Source organism: Schistocerca cancellata, chromosome 12 (assembly GCF_023864275.1).
Source record: "Schistocerca cancellata isolate TAMUIC-IGC-003103 chromosome 12, iqSchCanc2.1, whole genome shotgun sequence".
NCBI lineage: Eukaryota > Metazoa > Arthropoda > Insecta > Orthoptera > Acrididae > Schistocerca > Schistocerca cancellata.
The window spans coordinates 158435861-158461850 of record NC_064637.1 but is presented as its reverse complement, the minus strand read 5'-3'; the positions used below and the strand labels follow the sequence as shown (position 1 = coordinate 158461850).

The window sequence follows — 25990 nt, the reverse complement described above, 5'->3', positions numbered from 1 at the left end:
AGTCGCACCCTCAGCTGGTGTAGTCACGGCGACGGCCTTCTGCGACTCTGAAGGGGTTATTGTGTTTGGTGTTGCAACGATCAGCTCAGACGTGTGCTGTGCTACTTTCAGGAAATTGAAAAACGACTTCAGCTTGTTCGTCACCACGAAAATGCAAGCGATCTTCTGCTTTTCCAAGGCGACGCAAGGCCTCATACGCCCGAGAGGAACCGAGAAAACTTCATTGGACCGTTCTTCCTTATGCACCCTAAAAGCTGAATCTCGCACCTTCCGACTTCCATGTGTTTGACCCAACGAAGGGTGCACTCCACGTGGATGTTGTTAGTGCAGCAGAACGCTGGTTCCGACGTCGACCCACGTGGGCACACAGGTCCTTCCAGCAAGGTGACTTAAGTCCCTCGCACTGAACAGAGGTTATGCAGAAAAAGTAGGTTCTGTAGTGAAAAGAATGAGGAATATGTCGCGCACTGGAATCCTGAATAAACCAGTCTATTTTCAGAAGAGAACTGTGTTGCATTACTTATTGAATGCCCCTCACAGATAAATATACATCAGTGAGTTCTGCAGTGCTTTACCTACCAGATGCCAATTTCAGTTTCCTAATCCTCTGATTGAAGAGAATAATTTGATGTATATCACAATAGCATTCTGTTTGATTTTTGTTCTGGTACTTTTTTAATAATTTTGATTTTTGTATGGTCTTAATGCTTCCCAAGTCACTATCACCCGTTTCAGTCAAAAAATTATAAGCAGTATTTGCACAATGTCGTTTGGATGTGTTGAACTACCTATATAACGGTCATCAACATACATTTATGTTCTGCTTAATTTGATTTATAAGACACATTGTAATTATGACATTTATGGGATTTTTAGATGCCACGGGGAATCTCTGTACCAACCACTAGGATGAAAGTAACAGCGTCAGCTTATGGGTTGCGGAAGTGCCTGGGCAGTTGTGTGGAACAGTTTCTGTGACGGGAGTGTTGGCATGTTGTCGGCAGCTAGAGGTCTGCATGTACAGGGTGTAACGGGCATGAGGGCCGATATTTCTATTAGTGACTGAGGACAGTGTACTTAATAATATTACATCAGTATTTAAATCGTTTGGAGACTAATTATTATAGCTATTACGAGTCATATGTTTTTAGGCTGATTAGTACCTCCTAGTGCATGTGGCAAGAGTAGGTCATTAATGTTTATTTTCCCCTGGGCAGCAGTTCATATGTGGACGTGTGGATGCCAAACCGTTAATCTTAGTGGTGCTGTTACATGTATGGAGAAAACCTCAGGTAGTAAAGTTTGTGACGTGTCTGTGGGATGACTGCTCGACGCAAAGAAAAAAACAACCGACACACTGGTGTGTGTGCATAGTCAGGTACCACACAGAAAATATCTGCGCTTGTACATGATAAATCTGTATTTCCAAGATGGCGCTGAACTGTTTTTGGCCAATACGAAATTAGTAACAATGATGCATTGCGATAGTTGATACATTTGACTACTGTTGTTGTTATTTTAGGAGCCGAATAAACAAAGGTTTCAAAAATTGTTCACATGGCTCTAAGCACTATGGGGCTTAACATCTGAGCTCATCAGTCCCCTCATGGACTGTGCGGCTGGTCCCGGCGGAGGTTCGAGTCCTCCCTCGGGCATGGGTGTGTGTGTTTGTTCTTAGGATTATTTAGATTAAGTAGTGTGTAAGCTTAGGGACAGATGACCTTAGCAATTAAGTCCCATAAGATTTTACACACATTTGAACAGTTTTTTCATCAGTCCCCTAGACTTGGAACTACTTAAACCTAATTAACCTAAGGAGGCAGGATTCGAACCTGCGACCGTAGCAGCAGCGCGGTTCCGGACTGAAGCGCCTAGAACCGCTCGGCCACAGCGGCCAGTCAACAAAGGTTTCAATAAGCTTTTGTTTCTCAAATATAAAAATGGTTGCTCGATCCTGCAACTGCGAACAACCACAGGAGTTGTGGATTTGGGAATCTGCAATATAAATGAGCGCTTGAGTTAATGCCATTTGAAACAAACTATACGTAGATGTCAGCATCTGTCTCCGTGTGGTCGTGGCAGAGATGTGTTCCTGACGTCCCACATTCAAATGGTCGACGATCTGATCCACCAGTGGACTAACATACAATAGACAGCTAGTTAATAACCAGGTAAATATTGTAAACCAGACACTGCAAAACGACTGAACACATACTGAAAAAATTCCTTCTCTGCCTCTGTATCTCGGATCCATTTCGTCACTGCCTCTGTCTCTCTTCATCATCTCCTTAACTGACTCTCTTGTCTCACTTTTCATTCATTGTTCTCTGCCTTTCCTCATCTATGCCCTTTCCCCTCATCCACTCTCGATTCCATCATCGACTTGCAACTTCCCCCTTCCTAATCGGCTTACTGGATTGCGATATAACTGACCGCGATCGCGTATGCATAATGAAATTTTACAGTGAGTAAGGCTGTCGTTATCGAAGGAGAATAACACCGGTTGTTTGGAGGAAAGTGTACAACAGACCGTCCCGACGGAACAATCTATTCTAAAACTAATCTAAACACTGATGACATTTCTGAAATGAGTGGAATATACTGCAGTCTCTCACGAACCACACAGGGGGAAAAAGGATACCACGTAATGTTTATTACAAAAATTACTGATAATACAGAGAAAACACTGATTAGCTATAAAGGGGATAATTAAACGGTCGCGAACCCGCTAGGGCAATGAATTTCAGAATCTTAAGAAAGGTAATGGCAAATAAATTTATGCAATAATCACACGCTTTTTGACAGCACAGCAGTTCACGAGAAAATAACCATAAAAGCACTGAGTTTGCGGTTACTTATTCTCTAATAATAAATTTTGGAAATACAATTGAATGGATTTACTGGTTAAATAAAGGTAACTAAAACTTTGTTATGAAAAAAATTACTTTCAGTAACTTCAGTATACCATCATCCAAAATGGAGAAAAAGGCAAGCAATTCACTTTCAATTATTGAAACATGGCATTAAGTTTGTTTTAAGCAGATGAGCAAACGGTTTCCACTTTTAATATAACAACAACAACATTCACACCAAATGGTTAAAATGGCTCTGACCACTATGGGACTTAACATATGAGGTCATCAGTACCCTAGAACTTAAAACTACTTAAACCTAACTAACCTAAGGACGTCACATACATCCATGCCCGAGGCAGGATTCGAACCTGCGACCGTAGCGGCCGCGAGGTTCAAGACTGAAACGCCTAAAACCGCTCGGTCACACCGGCCGGCCAACATAGATAGCAAGCCAGAAAAAGTCACTCGCTAAGCTAAATACAGAATAAATGAAATGTGCACTCTTAATTTGTGCTGTATCTGTGGTTATTAATGTTACCAGTCATATTTTACGTTACTTTAAGTGAATGAAAATAATACTCAAAAGCGCAAATTAATTAAACGTCGACGGCCGGAGTGGCCGAGCGGTTCTAAGCGCTACAGTCCGGAACCGCGCGACCGCTACGGTCGCAGGTTCGAATCCTGCCTCGGGCATGGATGTGTGTGATGTCCTTAAGTTAGATAGGTTTAAGTAGTTTTAAGTTCTAGGGGACTGATGACCTCAGATGTTAAGTCCCATAGTGCTCAGAGCCGTTTGAACCATTTTTTAATCAAGCGTCTGTTATACAGTACAAGAATGAACAGTCACTGGGGCAGAAAATTTAGACTGAAACTTGTCATTAGGAAACACACAAAACTGGCAGTAAACAGTGAATCAGTTTTCATATTGTTACGACACTCGCTGATTGCATGGAAAGGAAAGGGACCCTGCCTGGTAATAATGCCTGAGAAATGGCAACACAGGTGCCCTACAAGCTTAAACTATTGCGTGTTATTATTAAAGTTAGTCATACTTTGTGAAAGAAATGTCAGTGAGTAATGCCTACGTAAGTTTACAATTTTTCTCTCGACAGTCTTACAGTGTTGTAGCTGTGAGGACGAGAATGCTGAGGTGCTGCCCATGCTGCTAGGTGGGAATCCGAGTCGACTCCAGAACCAGGGGTAACTACACAACGCGACACCGACTCTACATACACAAATATATACAACGGCTTACCTACTGTCATTTCGTCTTTGCTATCGATACATGTAAGGAAAGGTCCCTTGGCTATTACCCAGCAATTCACAATATTTTCATTATACAGGGTGGTCCATTGATAGTGACCGGGCCAAATATCTCACGAAATAAGCGTCAAACGAAAAAAAACTACAAAGAACGAAACTCGTCTAGCTTGAAGGGGGAAACCAGATGGCGCTATAGTTGGCCCCGTTGATGGCGCTGCCAGAGGTCAAACGGATATCAACTGCGTTTTTTTTTAAATAGGAGCCCCCATTTTTTATTACATATTCGTGTAGTACGTAAAGAAATATGAATGTTTTAGTTGGACCACTTTTTCGGTTTGTGATAGATGACGCTGCAATAGTCGCAAACGTATAAGTACGTGGTATCACGTAACATTCCGCCAGTGCTGACGGTATTTCCTTCGTGATACATTACCCGTCTTAAAATGGACCGTTTACCACCTGCGGAAAAGGTCGATATCGTGTTGATGTATGGCTATTGTGATCAAAATGCCCAACGGGCGTGTGCTATGTATACTGCTCGGTATCCTGGACGACATCATCCAAGTGTCCGGACCGTTCGCCAGATAGTTACGTTATTTAAGGAAACAAGAAGACTTCTCCCCATGTGAAACGCCAACCACGACCTGCAACAAATGACGATGCCCAAGTAGGTGTTTTAGCAGCTGTCGCGGCTAATCCGCACATCAGCAGCAGACAAATTGCTCGAGAATCGGGAATCTCAAAAACGTCGGTGTTGAGAATGCTGCTTCAACATCGATTGCACGTGTACCATATTTCTATGTACCAGGAACTGCATGGCGACGACTTTGAACGTCATGTACAGTTCTGCCACAGAGCACAAGAGAAATTAGGGGACGATGACAGATTTTTTGCACGCGTCCTATTTAGCGACGAAGCGTCATTCACCAACAGCGGTAACGTAAACCGGCATAATATACACTATTGGGCAACGGAAAATCCACGATGGCTGCGATAAGTGGAACATCAGCGACCTTGGCGGGTTAATGTATGGTGCAGCATTATGAGAGGAAGGATAATTGGCCCCTATTTTACCGATGGCAATCTAAATGGTGCAATGTACGCTGATTTCCTACGTAAAGTTCTACCGATGTTACTACAAGATGTTTCGCTGCATGACAGAAAGGCGATGTACTTCCAACATGATGGACGTCCGGCACATAGCTCGCGTGCGGTTGAACCGGTATTGAATAGCATATTTCATGAGAGCTGGATTGGTCGTCGAAGCACCATACCATGGCCCGCACGTTCACCGGATCTGACGTCTCCGGATATGTTTCACTTGCGTCACTTCTGTGTGTTCGCGGGGGCCCTACACGATATTAGGCAGGTGTACCAGTTTATTCGGCTCTTGAGTGTATATATTTCTCATGGATCAAGTACTGTGTCCCTTACTTTCAATTACGTACGACTTAGAGAGTATTTCTACGTGAAGACTTTGTAGTTCATGAATTGATGAGTTCTGCCTGTGTTTACATTCGTTTTAGCATTATTCGGGTGTCTTGCTGATTAACTAACTCTTGGGACCCAAAATATACAACAGGTGTTTTGTACATTACATTACCTTACCGAAAGTGTCTGGACAACCATTAGTGGATATCAGTATGGAGTGTGTCTGTGCACCCTTCGCCTGTCTGAACGCTTGAAAGCTGCTGAGGAGATTTCTGATCTCTGTAGAGGAATGGTAGCCAGCTGTTGCTCAAGAGCCGGAATCAGGAAAGGTAGTGACGCCGGTCTCTGGGGTGTGGAGCGAAGTCAAAGCTGTTAAGACATCCCAAAGGCGTTCAATTGGGATCAGGTGGGGATTCTGAGCAGGGCAGTCCACTTGAGGAATGTTGCTGTCCACGAGAGACCATTTCCTCACAAATGCAGCTTTGCAGTGAGGTGACAAAAATCATGGGGCAGCTCCTCATGCTGTGTCGGAGTTCCTTTTGTCTAGAGTAGTGCTACAGCTACACGTGGCAGGGACTCAGCAAGTCGTTACAAGTCCCCTGCAGAAATAGTGAGCCGTACTGCCACAATTGCTAGAGTGTTGCCTGTGCAGGTTTTTGTGCACCAACTGACCTCCCGATTGTGTCCCATAAATGTTCTATCTGGGAGGCCAAATGATTTAAGGGGCTCCGGAACGCTCAATACTTGCAATGTTAAAATAACGCTTATAAATTACATCTTTCCTCACAAAGTATTTGAGGTAGGAAGTTGAACTTTTCACAGATTATTTATTGGAATATGGGCTACAACTTAACACAGGGATTTTACAAAATTTTAGTTCAGTTATTAAAGATGATTTTTTTTCAATTGTAATAAAAATTAACAACATTTTTTTGCAATTTTTTATTTATATATTCAAAAATATACAGTTTTTTGGAAAAAGGCTGTGTTAAATTATGCAGAAGGTACTGTGTAACATTTACTGAAAGTTTGAAACAAATATGTTTGGAAGATCCTTAGAAAACATGTAATTAGTATGAGAAAATAAAAGTTTTGGGAATCGAGCGACAGAGATTGGATTAACTTTTTAGTGCATTCCAGGTCCATAGGATGGATTATCTTCATCTTCTGCAAACTCCTCCTCCAGCTTCCTCTTGTTCCTGCTCTTGTTTACTCTTGCTTGTATTTCTAGACTCTTTACAGCCCTGTCTGCAGCCCGAAGGCGTTCCTTGTCTAAAGCAAGCATCGCTCGTACCGTGTTAGAACCTATCTTCATTCCCATATTTCTAAATACCTTGCACCTTACAATGTTGCCATCATTGAAAGTCGCAACAACATCATACACACCAAAGTGGAGTGTTTCTATTCCAACAAATACAGTCTTGGGGATTCTCGACCATATAACACTATTTACACTTTCATTGGGGTTTTGAGTTTTTCCGTGAATACACTTTTTCAACAGTTCAGGTGCTGCTAAGTCTCTGAAAATAGGTTTAGCCACAACACATACTTTATCTCACATCACTAAAATGTACCTGATGAACACGGACGTTAATAATAACAGCATTTGACAGCAGTTTAACAGCGCCACAGTGGGTCACGCCCATGTAGAACACATTTAAAAAAAAATTTAAAAATAGTTGTAGTCTTCGGAATTGAATAAATTATATATCTATTAAAAGGTAATAGTCTGCAGATTCAGAAAACGCAAAAAAGTAAAAATTGAACTTTTCATGATTTTGAGCCTTTCCGGAGCCCCTTAATCGAATTCTCCAGAATGTTTCTCAAACCAATGTGGAACAATTGTGGCCAGGTGAGATGGCGTGTTGCCATCCATAAAAATTCCATCGTTGTTTGGGAACATGAAGTCCATAGATGGCTGAAAATGACCTCCAAGTAGGCACTTCGAGTCAACGATCGATTCATTTGGATCAGCGGACCAACTCCGTCCCATGTAAACACAACCCAGAGCATTACGGTGCCGGAACGAGCTTGCACAGCGTCTTGCTGACAACTTGGGTCTATGGCTTCGTGGGGTGTGTGCCACCCTCTAATCGTAACATCAGCTCTTACCAGCTGAAATCTCGACTCACCTGACCAGGCGACGATTTACCAGTCTTTTAGGGACCAACCAGTACGGTCACCGGACCAGGAGCTGCGCTGCGGCGATGTCGTACTGTTAGCGAAGGCACTCGCGTCGGTCGTCTGCTGTCACAGCCCATTAAAGCCAAGTTTCGCCTCACCGTCCTAAAGGATACGTTCGTCATACGCCCCACATTGCTTTCTGCTGTTATTTCGTGCAGTGTTACTTGTCTGTTAGCACTGACAACCTTACGGAATGAACCGAGCGCTGTGCCGCAGTGCTTAGGACAGTGGACTCGCATTCGGGAGGGCGGCAGTTCGAACCCGCTTCCGGCCATCCATTCCCTAAATCGCTTCAGGTAAATGTCGGATCTTTTCCTTTGAAAGGGCAAGGCCAACTTCTTTCCTCACCCTTCCCTAATCCGATGTGACCAAATGTTCAAATGTGTGTGAAATCTTATGGGACTTAGCTGCTAAGGTCATCAGTCCCTAAGCTTACACACTACTTCACCTAAATTATTCTAAGGACAAACACACATACCCATGCCCGAGGGAGGACTCGAACCTCCGCCTGGACCAGCCGCACAGTCCGTGATTGCAGTGCCGGAGACCGCTCGGCTGATCCCGCGCGGCCCTATGGGACCGACGACCGTCTGCAAAGAATCGCTGTGGGGTAAGAGCCGCCCACGTAGCAAAGGAGCGGCGATGAGTGTGAAAAACCATTGTAGCCCACGACAGGAAAATACCCGTACTTCTAGTCATTCAGTCTTCGAGAATGAGAATACTTAGACACTTGCAAAAGGCCGTTGCCTACTGCGTTGTCCAATGGTGAGAGGTAATGCCTCAGATTTCGTATTCTCGGTGTACTTTTGACGCTCTGGATCTCGGAATTATAAATTCCCCTAACGATTTCTGAAATGAAATGTCCCATGCGTCTAGCTCCAACTACACTCATACTCATAAATTAAGGATAATTGCAGAATGTGGTGCCACACAACGTGGCACTACACAAAACTGGCGCTAATAGCATAGGCACATAGGGAACACACACGACACACATCTGTAAGTGCACGGTATTGGTGATAAGTTTTTTAGCAATTTATCGTAGATCGCTGGAAGAACGTAAAGTACCTAGCGACTGGAAGAAAGCGCAGGTCGTTCCCATTTTCAAGAAGGGTCATAAATCAGATGCGAATAATTATAGGCCTATTTCGCTTACGTCAATCTGTTGTAGAATAATGGAACATGTTTTGTGTTCTCGTATTATGACGTTCTTAGATAATACAAATCTCCTTCATCATAACCAACATGGATTCCGCAAACAGAGATCATGTGAAACTCAGCTCGCCCTATTTGCCCAAGAAATTCACAGTGCCGTAGACACTGGCGAGCAGATTGATGCCGTATTCCTGGACTTCAGGAAGGCATTTGATACGGTTCCGCACTTACGTTTAGTGAAAAAAATACGAGCTTACGGAATATCGGACCAGGTTTGTGATTGGATTCAGGATTTCCTAGAAGAAAGAACACAACATGTCATTCTTAACGGTTCAAAATCTGCAGATGTAGAGGTAATTTCGGGAGTACCGCAAGGAAGCGTGATAGGACCTTTATTGTTTACAATATACATAAATGACTTAGTTGACAACATCGGTAGCTCCGTGAGGCTATTTGCAGATGACACGGTTGTCTACAAGAAAGTAGCAACATCAGAAGACTCGTACGTACTCCAGGAAGACCTGCAGAGGATTAATGCATGGTGCGACAGCTGGCAGCTTTCCCTAAACGTAGATAAATGTAATATAATGCGCATACATAGGGGCAGAAATCCATTCCAGTACGATTATGCCATAGGTGGTAAATCATTGGAAGCGGTAACGACCGTAAAATACTTAGGAGTTACTATCCGGAGCGATCTGAAGTGGAATGATCACATAAAACAAATAGTGGGAAAAGCAGGCGCCAGGTTGAGATTCATAGGAAGAATTCTAAGAAAATGTGACTCATCGACGAAAGAAGTAGCTTACAAAACGCTTGTTCGTCCGATTCTTGAGTATTGCTCATCAGTATGGGACCCTTACCAGGTTGGATTAATAGAAGAGATAGACATGATCCAGCGAAAAGCAGCGCGATTCGTCATGGGGACATTTAGTCAGCGCGAGAGCGTTACGGAGATGCTGAACAAGCTCCAGTGGCGGACACTTCAAGAAAGGCGTTACGCAATACGGAGAGGTTTATTATCGAAATTACGAGAGAGCACATTCCGGGAAGAGATGGGCAACATATTACTACCGCCCACATATATCTCGCGTAATGATCACAACGAAAAGATCCGAGAAATTAGAGCAAATACGGAGACTTACAAGCAGTCGTTCTTCCCACGCACAATTCGTGAATGGAACAGGGAAGGGGGGATCAGATAGTGGTACAATAAGTACCCTCCGCCACACACCGTAAGGTGGCTCGCGGAGTATAGATGTAGATGTAGATAAGTTGAGAAAAGCGTCCCGAAGCACATGTGCTACAAAACGCCACTGTTTCCTGCGCATTTACCCCAACATTAATGTGGGGTATGATCACCGTGCACACGTACACAGGCCGCACAACGGGTTGGCATACTCTGAATCAGGTGGTCGAGCAGCTGTTAGGGTATAGCCTCCCATTCTTGCACCAGTGCCTGTCGGAGCTCCAGAAGTGTCCTAGGGGTTTGAAGACGTGCAGCGATACGTCGACCGAGAGCATCCCAGACGTGCTCGATGGGGTTTAGATCTGGAGAACAGGCAGGCCACTCCATTCGTCTGATATCTTCTGTTTCAAGGTACTCCTCCACGATGGCGGCTCGGTGGGGCCGTGCGTTATCATCCATCGGGAGGAAGATGGGACCCACTGCATCACGAAAATGACGTCCTGATACACCTGACCTGTTACATGCAGGGGTGTACGTGCACCAATCACAATCCCACCCTACACCATCATAGGACGATCTATATGCAGGTCCCTTTCAAGGATATTAAAGAGCTGGTATCTGGTTCCTGGTTCACGTCAGATGAAAACCCGGCGAGAATCACTGTTCAGACTATACCTGGACTCGTCCGTGAACATAACCTGTGACCACTGTCCCAATGCTCATGTACTGTGTGCTTGACACCATGCTTTACGGGCTCTCTCGTGACCAGGCGTCAGTGGAATGCACCTTGCAGCTCTCCGGGCGAATAAACCGTGTCTGTTCAGTCGTCTGTAGACTGTGTGTCTGGAGACAACCAGTGGTTGCGGTAAGGTCCCGAGCAAGACTACCTGCAGTACTCCGTGGCCGTCTGGGGGCACTGATGGTGAGATACCGGTCCTCTTGTGGTGTTGTTCACTGTGGATGTCCGGTACTGTAGCGCCTGGACACGTTTCCTGTCTGCTGGAATCGTTGCCATAATCTTGAGATCACAGTTTGAGGGCCCGTGCTACGACCTGCTGTGTTTGAGCAGCCTCCAGTCGCCCTAGTACTCTACCCCACATAAGGTCATCAGTATGTGTTCTTTGAGCGATTTTCAACATAAAGTCACCATCAGCACGTCTGAAAACTTCTGCACACTTACTCGCTGCACCGTACTCTGACATGCACCAACACACCCCTGCGTATGTGGACCGCTGCCAGCGCCACCGTGCGACGACCGCAGATGAAATGCACCGCATGGTCATACCCCGAGGTGATTTAAACCCGCAAACCGGCCACCAGAGCGTTGTTTCACCATGTATCAGCATTATTCTTAATTTATGAAAACGAGTATATCAAACGGCGTTGAAACGATGTTAATCGCCGTCTTGCGGCCATGAGCACATCGGACATTCTCTCTCATGGATCACCGCAGTGCAAATGGCAGCTCCGCCGATGCATCGCCTGTTTACAGCCTGTGTACGCGATACTATCACCATCGTCTGTAGCTGTTGTCCCACGACTTCCGTCACCTCAGTGTTTGACAGCATGCATACCCGTACTGGTACAAACAATCGTCATCTCTGGACTGTTCCTCTACTCTAGTTAGCACGCAATGCTGTAACATGTGTTCCTACTCTGCTGCCGTTAGCCTTTCCTAACTGAAAAAAAGGGGGCCAGAATCTAACCACGAGAAACTTGCCCACACCATAACACAACGTCCTCTGGGGACTGGTGCGTTCAGAGTCCTCGTCTGAATCCAACGGAGTCCGTTTGAGATGAGTTGCAGACCCCAGCGTCCATCACTACCTTTCCTGGTCTAGCCCCTTCGGGAAAAAATGGTCTGAGATTCCTCCACAGACATTCAGCTGCCTCACTGAAAGTGTCTCCAGCAGACTTGAGGTCATCATGCAGGCGAAGGATGGACAGAACCTATTTTCAAATGAAACTACATGGTTCCAGAGAGCCTTTGAAGTCTCACGCGTTTATGATGTGTGTGCAGACTGAAGCGACCGAGTGGGCCTCCGTGGGAATGGTATTTTGGATTGAGCAGGGAGGTGATCTAGGGTAGTCTGTGAATTTCTACTAAGCCAGTGCGCCAGGATCGCATACTGCTTAGCGCATCTGTCCACTGAGCGGAAGACCCGGGTTCGAATCCCAGTCTAGGTGCAAATTTTTATTCATCGCTTCATTCTGCATATATAGAACGCACGTGAATGTGGACTAACAGGTGTCCGTGAACTTTCGATCGGACAGCGTATTTTGTGAATTCTGAAGGCGAATACTTCGACAGTCATTACAACGAGCTGTCACATAAAAATGTCTTTTCTTTCATCTTCTCCATAGGAGAGCTGGTCCTGGGATCACGAAGTATTACAGAAGCTTGTTTCTGACCCACGTGACTTCCGGAATAAAGCAGCTCCCTGCTATGTGTGTGTTTGACTGCGTTGTAGGCAAAGGCAGGAGGAACGCCAAGGAGCGGTCGGCCACTTTATCTGTCCCGTGTCGTATCTCAGCGTGCGATAACGGGCGAGCACTTAAGGAGCCGCTACTTACCACAGTCACATGCGCAGTGCAAGGCCGGGGGGCCCCGCCGCTACGTCTGCTGCTGACGGGTAAGTGCGCTGCTCACTTCCTCGTGGGCAATCTAGTGACTAGCCTCTAAGATTATTAGGGAATCTGCTTGTCAACCAGTATACCACATACATACTTCGGCTACACCAACACAATCTGCATCTATTGGCTTAGTGCATACGTTCGTAGCGTTTTTCCCATAAGTTTAATTAACACAACAGATACAAAACTTCCTGGCAGATTAAAACTGTGTGCCCGACCGAGACTCGAACTCGGGACCTTTGCCTTTCGCGGGCAAGTGCTCTACCAAGGTTCGCAGGAGAGCGTCCGTAAGGTTTGGAAGGTAGGAGACGAGATACTGGCAGAAGTAAAGCTGTGAGTACCGGGCGTGAGTCGTGCTTCGGTAGCTCAGTTGGTAGAGCATTTGCCCGCGAAAGGCAAAGGTCCCGAGTTCGAGTCTCGGTCGGGCACACAGTTTTAATCTGCCAGGAAGTTTCATATCAGCGCACACTCCACTGCAGAGTGAAAATCTCATTCTGGACAACAGATACACATAACCGAGACTTTTATCATCAACAATACATTCTCCTTCACTATTTACAACAGTCTGCCACAGCACTGATTGCGCGACTGTAGAAACCACGTAGTTTGGAGACGAAGTACTTGTCGAGCCACGGTCGGAGGGCGTTTTCATTCGGAAAGGAAGTTTTTTTGACGGCTGTTCGATAGATGGCGTCATAGGTGAATAGCTGATGACGCAAGATTGGGAGAATAAGATAGGTATGGAATCACTTACCAGCCTAACTCCTGCATAGTGATTTTTGTCCGTCTAGTAGAAAGCGGGAGGGCGCTATCGTGGAGTAGCACCGCTTCGGGCAGTCTTTCTGCTCGCTGTTCTTGCACTGCCTCTCTAACACGTCTCAGTTGCCAACAATAAAAGTCAGCAGCGATGGTTACATCTCGTGGAAGTGATTCGTAGCACACCGCATCGTCGTTCTCCCACCAGATGCATAACATTATCTTTTGTGGATGCGCGCAGCTTTTTGTACGGGAAGTTGCTGCTTTATATGGGCTCAACTATTGTTTTTTTTTCCTTACGTTGGTATGAAGATACCATTTCTCGTCACCAGTAACTTTACAGGATAGAAACGGCCGGCGCTGTTCACGAGCCAATTGATGACGAGCAAGCAGAAGTGCCGACGCGACCACCCACAGATTTTTGTGATTTTTGGCTCAGAGCATGCGGTACCCATACAACCGATTTTTGAACCTTCCCCATTGCATGCAAATGTCGCATGACGGTGGAATGATCACGCCACGTCACAACTGTCAGTTATCCACTACATTAACGTGTCGCATAGTGAATTAATGCTTTTACACCATTTTCTTCAAACCCCGAAGTTCTTTGTGAACGCTGAGAGTCACTAGTGTCAAAACGATCTTCCTTAAAACAAGAAAATTACGTTCTTGCTTTGCTCTATCCGATGGCGTTGTGCCCAGACAAGGCACGAATGTTTCTGTATGCTTGCGCTACTGTCACCCCTCTGTTGAACTCAGTAGAATATCTACATCTACATCTGCATCTACATCCATACTCCGCAAGCCACCTGACGGTGTGTGGCGGAGGGTACCTTGAGTATCTCTATCGGTTCTCCCTTCTATTCCAGTCTCGTATTGTTCGTGGAAAGAAGGATTGTCGGTATGCCTCTGTGTGGGCTCTAATCTCTCTGATTTTATTCTCATGGTCTCTTTGCGAGATATACGTAGGAGGGAGCAATATACTGCTTGACTCCTCGGTGAAGGTATGTTCTCGAAACTTTGACAAAAGCCCGTACCGAGCTACTGAGCGTCTCTCCTGCAGAGTCTTCCACCGGAGTTTATCTATCATCTCCGTAACGCTTACGCGATTACTGAATGATCCTGTAACGAAGCGCGCTGCTCTCCGTTGGATCTTCTCTATCTCTTCTATCAACCCTATCTGGTACGGATCCCACATTGCTGAGCAGTATTCAAGCAGTGGGCGAACAAGCGTACTGTAACCTACTTCCTTTGTTTTCGGATTGCTTTTCCTAAGGATTCTTCCAATGAATCTCAGTATGGCATCTGGTTTACCGACGATCAACTTTATATGATCATTCCATTTTAAATCATTCCTCATGCGGACTCCCAGATAATTTATGGAATTAACTGCTTCCAGTTGCTGACCTGCTATATTGTAGCTAAATGATAAAGGATCTATCTTTCTGTGTATTCGCAGCACATTACACTTGTCTACATTGAGATTTAATTGCCATTCCCTGCACCATGCGTCAATTCGCTGCAGATCCTCCTGCATTTCAGTACAATTTTCCATTGTTACAACCTCTCGATACACCACATCATCATCTGCAAAAAGCCTCAGTGAACTTCCGATGTCATCCACAAGGTTATTTATGTGTATTGTGAATAGCAACGGTCCTACGACACTCTCCTGTGGCACACCTGAAATCACTCTTACTTCGGAAGACTTCTCTCCATTGAGAATGACATGCTGCGTCCTGTTATCTAGGAACTCTTCAATCCAATGACACAATTGGGGTGATAGTGCATATGCTCTTACTTTGTTCATTAAACGACTGTAGGGAACTGTATCGAACGCCTTGCTGTAGTCAAGAAACACGGCATCTACCTGGGAACCCGTGTCTATGGCCCTCTGAGCCTCGTGGATGAATAGCGCGAGCTGGGTTTCACACGATCGTCTTTTTCAAAACCCATGCTGATTCCTACAGAGTAGATTTCTAGTCTCTCTCTACGCTGGTAGGCGCCAACAAAAGTTGGTAAGTTGGTGACCGAAATTTTGTGGAAAGATCTCGCTGCTACGAGAGACGTCATTGTTTCACTGATCGCCATCTCATCTCATGTATCATATCCCCATTTCGCGAAAATACGAAACGAGCTGCCTTTCTTTGAACTCTTTCGATGTTCTCCGTCAATCCTACCTGGTGAGGATCTCACGTCGCACAGCAAGGACGACCCACTGCATCCTCCAAGTCTTCTGCCAATAAAACGGAGTGTTTGGTTCGCCTTCGGCAGAACATTTTCTATGTAATTGTTCTAATTTAAGCTGCTTGTTGTTAAAAGATGCCAAGTCGTGGACTGATCGTGAGCTTAAAATTCAGGCTGGGGATTATAAATTAATAATACTCTGTCTTCAGTCACAAATTTTTATGAATCGAAGTAGAGACGACGGTAGTGGACACTGAAATAGATAAATGGAAAAAGTTGAAAACTTGTGCCGGATCTGAGTTCGAACCCCGATTTAGCGCTTCTGATGAGCGATTGCCTTAACCGCATCGGCCATCCGGACACAGCCGCTGCACATAAACCTCAGTAGTCGCAGCAGTTCCCTGATTCCCAAAGCGATTAAGACAACCGCTCATCAGAAGCGCTAAAGCCGGGTTCGAATCCACGTCCGGCACAAGCTTTCAACTTTTTCCATTGATTTATTTCAATTTCCACTAGCAGCCGTTCTCTCTCTATCCTTCGATTTATATATGGCTGTAGCATTAGACAACCATATTTGTAAAGACAAACTTTTGTTTTGTAATTACTGTCCAACGCGTTTCTGAGCTACAAATCCATTATCAAGGACTGTATGGATGTCACGAGCATTACAATCGAATAGTTTTTCGACTAACAGTAACTGGTACGGGATTTTACTTAACACCTGTTTGTTTAACCTTTAAATATATAGGGAGTGGAAGGGCTGACCTAATAAAGTGAGCATTTCAATTGCAATTGGTTTATTAGCTACCAAAAACAATTATATAAAGTTTGACAGGCGTCACTCTGGCAAGATTATTTAAGAGACTTAAATTACATGAAATCATAAGCAAGTTACACTACTCGCCATTAAAATTGCTGCGCCAAGAAGAAATGCAGATGATTATCGGGTATTCATTCGACAAATATATTTTACTAGAACTGACATGTGATTACATTTTCATGCAATTTGGGTGCATTGATCCTGAGAAATCAGTACCCAGAACAACCACCTCTGGCCGTAATAACGGCCTTGATACGCCTGGACATTGAGTCAAACAGGCGTACAGGTACAGCTGCCCATGCAGCTTCAACACGATAACACAGTTCATCAAGAGTAGTGAGTGGCGTATTGCGACGAGCCAGTTGCTCGGCCACCATTGACCAGACGTTTTCAATTGGTGAGAGATCTAGAGAATGTGCTGGCCAGAGCAGCAGTCGAACATTTTCTGTATCCAGAAAGCCCCGTACAGGACCTGCAACATGCGGTCGTGCATTATCCTGCTGAAATGTAGGGTTTCGCAAGGATCGAATGAAGTGTTGAGCCACGGGTCGTAACACATCTGAAATGTAACGTTGTAAGTAGGCTGTTTAGGTTTTCGTATTGGTAACGCCACGTAGCGCTCTGTATGAAAAATCGCTGGCTGTGCTGTGTGCAGTCTGTGGCTGGTTTGCATTGTTGTTTGCTATTGTAGTGTTGGGCAGCTGGATGTGAACAGCGCGTAGCGTTGCGCAGTTGGAGGTGAGCCGCCAGCAGTGGTGGAGTTTTGAAATTTGTAAGACTGGATGTCATGAACTGCTATGTATATTATGATTTTTCAACACTATTAAGGTAAATACATTGTTTGTTCTCTATTAAAATCTTTCATTTGCTAACTATGCCTATCAGTAGTTAGTTCCTTCCGTAGTTTGAATCTTTTATTTAGCTGGCAGTAGTGGCGCTCGCTGTATTGCAGTAGTTCGAGTAACGAAGATTTTTGGTGAGGTAAGTGATTTGTGAAACGTATAGATTAATGTTAGTCAGGGCCATTCTTTTGTAGGGATATTTGAAAGTCAGATTGCGTTGCGCTAAAAATATTGTGTGTCAGTTTAAGCACAGTCATGTATAATTGTTCTAAGGGGACGTCTCAACGTCCACTGTTCAAAGTGCCGTCAGTGCGAACAACAGGTGACCGAGATGTGTAACCAATGGTACCCCATACCATCACACCGGGTGATACGCCAGTATGGCGATGACGAATACACGCTTCCAATGTGCGTTCACCGCGATGTCGCCAAACACAGATGCGACCATCATGATGCTGTAAACAGAACCTGGATTCATCCGAAAAAAGGACGTTTTGCCATCCATGGACCCAGGTCCGTCGTTGAGTACACCGTCGCAGGCGGTCCTGTCTGTGATGCAGCGTCAAGGGTAACCGCAGCCACGGTCTCTGAGCTGATAGTCCATGCTGCTGCAAACGTCGTCGAACTGTTCGTGCAGATGGTTGTTGTCTTGCAAACGTCGCCATGTGTTGACTCAGGGATCGAGACGTGGCTCCACGATCCGTTACAGCCATGCGGATAAGATGCCTGTCATCTCGACTGCTAGTCATACGAGGCCGTGTTGGGATCCAGCCCGGCGTTCCGTATTACCCTCCTGAACCCACTGATTCCATACTCTGCTAACAGTCATTGGTTCTCGAGCAACGTGAGCAGCAATGTCGCGATACGATAAACCGCAATCTCGATAGGGTACAATCCGACCTTTATCAAAGACGGAAACGTGATGGTACGCATTTCTCCTCCTTACACGAAGCATCACAACAACGTTTCACCAGGCAACGGCGGTCAACTGCTGTTTGTGTATGAGAAATCGGTTGGAAACTTTGCTGATGTCAGCACGTTGTAGGTGTCGCCACCGGCGCCAACCTTCTGTGAATGCTCTGAAAAGCTAATCATTTGCATATCACAGCATATTCTTCCTGTCGGTTAAATTTCGCGTTGTAGCACGTCATCTTCGTGGTGTAGCAATTTTAGTGGCCAGTAGTGTAATAAGCCATTAGCCAAACTTTAAGAACCGCCACTTAGGCAAAATATGACCATAACTTAAACAAAGCAACTCTGGTTAAGACACAACAGATAAGGTGCACTAACCGAAGAAAGGCCTACGTTTTTAAGGCCGAAGTTCAACCACGAACGGTGGAACCGACTGAGAGAAGTAACACTTAACTTCGAACCAAGACGTGGCTCCGTTTTCAACCCCACGTCGAGTAGGCCACCAAAATGTAAACCAAGCAAACGCTACCGAAGAGGAACACACAAGCTCAGACGACGTCCACCGCCCGTAAGCCAAACTTGTAATCTAAAGCGATGCTCTACGCTTCGGTTGGCCGCTGCCTCAGGTCACTGAAACACAGACCACACCCGGCAACAGGAGGCAGGAAACTCTTCTTAACTTTAATATCTTAGATAGGCCAGTAAATTAACTCTATGAAGTCAAGGCTAAACAACAACTAATTCCACTCGCAAGTCCTTCAAGTGGAGCAGTACTTAATAAACAGTAAGAGTGGGAAATAGAACTGGCTCACGAGAACCGATACTGATTAGACCTTAAGGACACACATCTGCAAATACATCGACATTATGCGGAAGCAGAGTACACGCTTAGTATGAGGTCTCAAACGAAATCAAACAAACATAACATCACACGTCTTGCAACGTCTTACCGTACCAAGTGCGATCGCAATGACAGTTAACTAAGCGTTCTTAGTAAATAGCGTACTTAAATTGGTGTCTCGATACTGGGGCGAATTTGCGAAGATGTCAGATCATCGCTTCGCAAGACCATAACAGCGTATCCCTCCAAGGAAGCGGTTCAAAATGGTTCAAATGGCTCTGAGCACTATGGGACTTAACATCTGAGGTCATGTCCGCTAGAACTTAGAACTACTTAAACCTGACTAACCTAAGGACATCATACACATCCATGCCCACGGCAGTGTTCGAACCTGCGACCGTAGCGGTAGCGCGGTTCCAGACTGTAGCGCCTAGAACCACTCTGCCACCCCGGCCGCCCAAGGAAGAGGGCACATCCACAGCTCACGAGGTTGCCGGAGAACGCACAGCGCCGGCCAACCCCCGCCGACTCCAGTACAACCACGTGACAACCGCCTCCCCGCCTCAGGCACTCCGTCTTCGCTTCTGTCCACCAACCAATCAGCGACTCGCGCACCGCGGCGTAACGTTCTCAAAGCGTTGCGTCCTCTCCTTCTACTCGCGGTCGGCACTCCCTCATATCTCGAGCCGGCCCAAGTCCAAAGACAAGCCTCTGCACTAGGAAGTCGATCTTACTCGTGTCAGAGATACTACTGGCGCCAGTCCCACCACAGCTCAGTAACAGAATGACGCAGTTACTAAATGTAACGAATTTCTTTTCCTTGTCTAATACATACAAAGAAAGAAGGATCCTTAATGTACGATTATATGATTGCAGAACAAACACTGGTAGCAGTTACTTCTGTAAACTATCTGGCAGTATGCGTACGGAACGATTTGCAGTGGAATGATCATATAAAATTAATTGTTTGGAAGGCGGGTACCAGGTTGAGATTCATTGGGAGAGTCCTTAGAAAATGTAGTCCATCAACAAAGGAGGTGGCTTACAAAACATTCGTTCCACCTATACTTGAGTATTGCTCCTCAGTGTGGGATCCATACCGGGTCGGGTTGACAGAGGAGATAGAGAGGATCCAAAGAAGAGCGGCGCGTTTCGTCACAGGGTTTTTTGGTAAGCGTGATAGCGTTACGGATATGTTTAGCAAACTCAAGTGGCAGACTCTGCAAGAGAAGCGCTCTGCATCGCGGTGTAGATTGTTGTCCAGGTTTCGAGAGGGTGCGTTTCTGGATGAGGTATCGAATATATTGCTTCCCACTACTTATAACTCCCGAGGATATCACGAATGTAAAATTAGAGAGATTCGAGCGCGCACGGAGGCTTTCCGGCAGTCGTTCTTCCCGTGAAACATACGCGACTGGAACAGGAAAGGGAGGTAATGACAGTGGCACGTAAAGTGGCCTCCGCCACACACCGCTGGGTGGCTTGCGGAGTATAAATGTAGATGTACTGATGGAGATGAGTCTTCCATGATGTCAATGCTGAGTATTCATTATGTTAATCTCCGCTGGTTTTTCTTCTGTCATAAGCCTTCATACGGCTAAGTTTTATCAGCATATAGTTCACATTATTTTGTATCTTTTTTCTCTTAAAAACATTTTCTTTTCTGTCTGAAATATAATAAACTGGACACTGCCTTGACGAAACCAATAACCTACTTTTAAAAGATGTTTAGCTGCTCAACCTGTGCACTTTATACTGTAGGCACCAAGAAACCAAAAACACAGATAGGAGGAGGACGAGCTGAACAGACATAGGAGAGGAAGAGATGGACAGACAGCGATGGGGAAGAGGGTTTGGGCACAGAAAAGAAAGATGAAGAGATGGACGGAGAGGGGGATGGTGTAGATGAACAGAGAAGGGGAGCAGTGTAGATGATGGACAGGGACAGGGAGAATGGATAGACAGGAGATGGAAAAAAATGCAACAGAGGGGGATGTGTAGAGAGAGGCGGGTGGAGGGCGTGGATGGAGAGAGGAGAAAGGAGATGGCCAGAAAGGATGGCAAGAGGATTAAGTGATTCATTTGTCACTTACATAATACTTTTTATGTTAGCTGCTTTACTTCGTACTATCCAAGAAACAGGGCATTTGCCAGGTAAGTTTCCTTTAATTTACATCTGTGGTCACAAACTTTTGTTAACACATTACCGGGTTCGGTCTATAATGACCATCATCAGATCTGTTTTATAAAAACAAAGTCCTAATGTACTGCAGCCATAGGACTTTATTTTTATAAAACAGATCTGATGATGGTCATTATAGACCGAAACCGGTAATATACTCCTGGAAATGGAAAAAAGAACACATTGACACCGGTGTGTCAGACCCACCATACTTGCTCCGGACACTGCGAGAGGGCTGTACAAGCAATGATCACACGCACGGCACAGCGGACACACCAGGAACCGCGGTGTTGGCCGTCGAATGGCGCTAGCTGCGCAGCATTTGTGCACCGCCGCCGTCAGTGTCAGCCAGTTTGCCGTGGCATACGGAGCTCCATCGCAGTCTTTAACACTGGTAGCATGCCGCGACAGCGTGGACGTGAACCGTATGTGCAGTTGACGGACTTTGAGCGAGGGCGTATAGTGGGCATGCGGGAGGCCGGGTGGACGTACCGCCGAATTGCTCAACACGTGGGGCGTGAGGTCTCCACAGTACATCGATGTTGTCGCCAGTGGTCGGCGGAAGGTGCACGTGCCCGTCGACCTGGGACCGGACCGCAGCGACGCACGGATGCACGCCAAGACCGTAGGATCCTACGCAGTGCCGTAGGGGACCGCACCGCCACTTCCCAGCAAATTAGGGACACTGTTGCTCCTGGGGTATCGGCGAGGACCATTCGCAACCGTCTCCATGAAGCTGGGCTACGGTCCCGCACACCGTTAGGCCGTCTTCCGCTCACGCCCCAACATCGTGCAGCCCGCCTCCAGTGGTGTCGCGACAGGCGTGAATGGAGGGACGAATGGAGACGTGTCGTCTTCAGCGATGAGAGTCACTTCTGCCTTGGTGCCAATGATGGTCGTATGCGTGTTTGGCGCCGTGCAGGTGAGCGCCACAATCAGGACTGCATACGACCAAGGCACACACGGCCAACACCCGGCATCATGGTGTGGGGAGCGATCTCCTACACAGGCCGTACACCACTGGTGATCATCGAGGGGACACTGAATAGTGCACGGTACATCCAAACCGTCATCGAACCCGTCGTTCTACCATTCCTAGACCGGCAAGGGAACTTGCTGTTCCAACAGGACAATGCACGTCCGCATGTATCCCGTGCCACCCAACGTGCTCTAGAAGGTGTAAGTCAACTACCCTGGCCAGCAAGATCTCCGGATCTGTCCCCCATTGAGCATGTTTGGGACTGGGTGAAGCGTCGTCTCACGCGGTCTGCACGTCCAGCACGAACGCTGGTCCAACTGAGGCGCCAGGTGGAAATGGCATGGCAAGCCGTTGCACAGGACTACATCCAGCATCTCTACGATCGTCTCCATGGGAGAATAGCAGCCTGCATTACTGCGAAAGGTGGATATACACTGTACTAGTGCCGACATTGTGCATGCTCTGTTGCCTGTGTCTATGTGCCTGTGGTTCTGTCAGTGTGATCATGTGATGTATCTGACCCCAGGAATGTGTCAATAAAGTTTCCCCTTCCTGGGACAATGAATTCACGGTGTTCTTATTTCAGTTTCCAGGAGTGTATTATCCGAAGCTTACTCATCGATTTAGGAACACTAATACTAATAAAATTGCTTTCTAACATTGTTTATTTATGAAATTTGAGGACAAAATGGGTAATAAAGGTAACGTCCCGAGCCAATACATATTCTTGATTTCTTTAAATAACTCTTCACGGTTGATGTTTCCGATAAAATTTAGTAGCACAATGTAAGATATCTTTCTTCTTGCTTGATAACGACGTTTGTTAGTCAGACGGAGAGTGGCCATTCCAGTCAACAGGACCTGGAATGCTTCTTCAGTTTAGGTGAGGTTGACAGTGTCATCTACGAAACTTATCAATCTTAGGCAGGTAATACTGCAGCTTAAGAGGACGATCATTTCTGATTAACAGCACTGGAAGTGAGTTAGCGGATGTTTTGGGCAAGAGGGATAAGAAAACCTAACACGTCTCTTGGACATCATGGTCTTCAGAGACACGACACTATATCGGTTGCACGACGGCGCTGAACGGAACGGGCCCCAACTCTTCACGAGAACCGTCGCAGCACTCATCTACTTGCTGTAGGTAAACTGCTGCGAAGCTGGACCAGGATAGTTGTACGGTGCCATCCGTGTTCGTCCTGCCCCCAGCAGGCTCTTTGATTTGGAAGGTGGGAATTACGGCGCGGAGCGCGTGACCACTTGTCTACAGGTGACTCGGCGAGTTCTGCAGTGACATCATCGACAGGTCGTTTCGAGGAGCCATTGTACGAATTAATCTGCTCTTCTCGGCAGGTGACTCACGCCGGTAGAGTGATAACTGGAATGTGGCAACCGTCGACTGATAAATGGACAGGTAGATCAGCATGGCCTTAAGATTGAACTTGCTAACTTTGATTCGTCCTTATTTTTTAGGCGTGAACGTCTGAAGTAGTGGAAATCAGTACAAACGGAGAGTTCCAAGAAAGCAACAGTGCAGCGTCTGAAGCATACGTGTACCGAATTTACTACGATACTAGTAGATGCATATGAGACATAAACGATCGTGACAAAATCACGCAGTTTGTTTCATAACACGAGTAACAAAATAAGGCGCTCGCATTTCCTGGCTGTAAACTGGTACAAAGGTACTCATTGTCCTGTTGCGTTACTGCATTGTCCAGCCTCTGTTATTGCTAAGTATCTCAAAAATTCTCTTCGGCAGTGATTTTGTTAGAGTTTATACACGAAAGAGCCAAAGTAACTGGCACACCTGCCTAGTACCGTGTAGGGCCCCCGAGAGCGCGCAGAACTGCCTCAGTACGACTTGGCATGGACTCAACTAATGTCCGAAGCATACTGGAGAGAAACGACCCCATGAATCCTGCAGGGCTGACCATGAATCCGTTAGACTACGATGGGGTGAAGATCTCTTCTGAATAGCACGTTGCAAGACAACCCAGATATGCTCAATAATGTTCATGTCTGAGGTGTTTGGTGGCAAGCGAAAGAGCTTAAACTGAAAAGAGTGTTCCCGGGACAACTCTGCAGCAATTCCGGACGTCTGGGGTGTCGCACTGTCCTGCTGGAATTGCCCAAGTCCGTCGGAATGTACAGTGGACGTGAATGGATGCAGGTCATCAGACAGGATGCTTCCGTACGTGTCACCTGTCACAGTCGTATCTAGATGTATCAGGGGTCTCATATCACTCCAACTGCACACGCCCCACACCATTGCAGAGCCTCCACCAGCCGACTTGCAGGGTCCATGGATTCATGAGGTTGTCTCCATACGTCCTTCCGCTCGACATAATTTGAAACGAGACTCGTCCGACCAGGCAACATGTTTCCAGTCATCAACAGTTCAGTGTCGGTGTTGATGGGCCCAGGCGAGGCGTAAAGCTTTGTGTCGTGCAGTCATCAAGGGCACAAGAGTGAGTCCTCGGCTCCTAAAGCCCATATCGGCGATGTTTCTTTGAATGTTTCGCACGCTGACACTTGTTCATCTACATCTACATCTACATTTATACTCCGCAAGCCACCCAACGGCGTGTGGCGGAGGGCACTTTACATGCCACTGTCATTACCTCCCTTTCCTGTTCCAGTCGCGTATGGTTCGCGGGAAGAACGACTGTCTGAAAGCCTCTGTGCGCGCTCTAATCTCTCTAATTTTACATTCGTGATCTCCTCGGGAGGTATAAGTAGGGGGAAGCAATATATTCGATACCTCATCGAGAAACGCACCCTCTCGAAACCTGGCGAGCAAGCTACACCGCGATGCAGAGCGCCTCTCTTGCAGAGTCTGCCACTTGAGTTTGTTAAACATCTCCGTAACGCTGTCACGGTTACCAAATAACCCTGTGACGAAACGCGCCGCTCTTCTTTGGATCTTCTCTATCTCCTCCGTCAACCCCATCTGGTACGGATGCCACACTGATGAGCAATACTCAAGTATAGGTCGAACGAGTGTTTTGTAAGCCACCTCCTTTGTTGATGGACTACATTTTCTAAGGACTCTCCCAATGAATCTCAACCTGGTACCCGCCTTACAAACAATTAATTTTATATGATCATTCCACTTCAAATCGTTCCGCACGCATACTCCGAGATATTTTACAGAAGTAACTGCTACCAGTGTTTGTTCCGCTATCCTATAATCATACAATAAAGGATCCTTCTTTCTATGTATAGGCAATACATTACATTTGTCTATGTTAAGGGTCAGTTGCCACTCCCTGCACCAAGTGCCTATCCGCTGCAGATGTTCCTGCATTTCGCTACAATTTTCTAATGCTGCAACTTCTCTGTATACTACAGCATCATCCGCGAAAAGCCGCATGGAACTTCCGACACTATCTACTAGGTCATTTATATATATTGTGAAAAGCAATGGTCCCATAACACTCCCCCGTTGCACGCCAGAGGTTACTTTAACGTCTGTAGACGTCTCTCCGTTGATAACAACACGCTGTTTTCTGTTTGCTAAAAACTCTTCAATCCAGCCACGCAGCTGGTCTGATATTCCGTAGGCTCTTACTTTGTTTATCAGGCGACAGTGCGGAACTGTATCGAACGCCTTCCGGAAGTCAAGAAAAATAGCATCTACCTTGGAGCCTGTATCTAATATTTTCTGGGTCTCATGAACAAATAAAGCGAGTTGGGTCTCACACGATCGCTGTTTCCGGAATCCATGTTCATTCCTACATAGTAGATTCTGAGTTTC

At 46.1% G+C, this 25990-nt stretch overlaps 1 protein-coding gene and 1 non-coding gene across 2 annotated transcripts in view; both read left to right on the top strand.

Moving 5' to 3' along the window:
• Positions 1-12659: 12659 nt before the first annotated feature.
• LOC126109757 (juvenile hormone epoxide hydrolase 1-like) overlaps positions 12660-25990 on the top strand; it is a 92893-nt gene continuing 79562 nt past the window's right edge. The window contains exon 1 of the mRNA XM_049914808.1: positions 12660-12710. The gene's annotated coding sequence lies outside the window, so the exon portion shown is untranslated. The remainder of the gene's footprint in view (positions 12711-25990) is intronic.
• Trnas-cga (transfer RNA serine (anticodon CGA)) lies at positions 13066-13140 on the top strand. Its single transcript has one exon. It is a non-coding gene; the product is annotated as a tRNA-Ser (tRNA).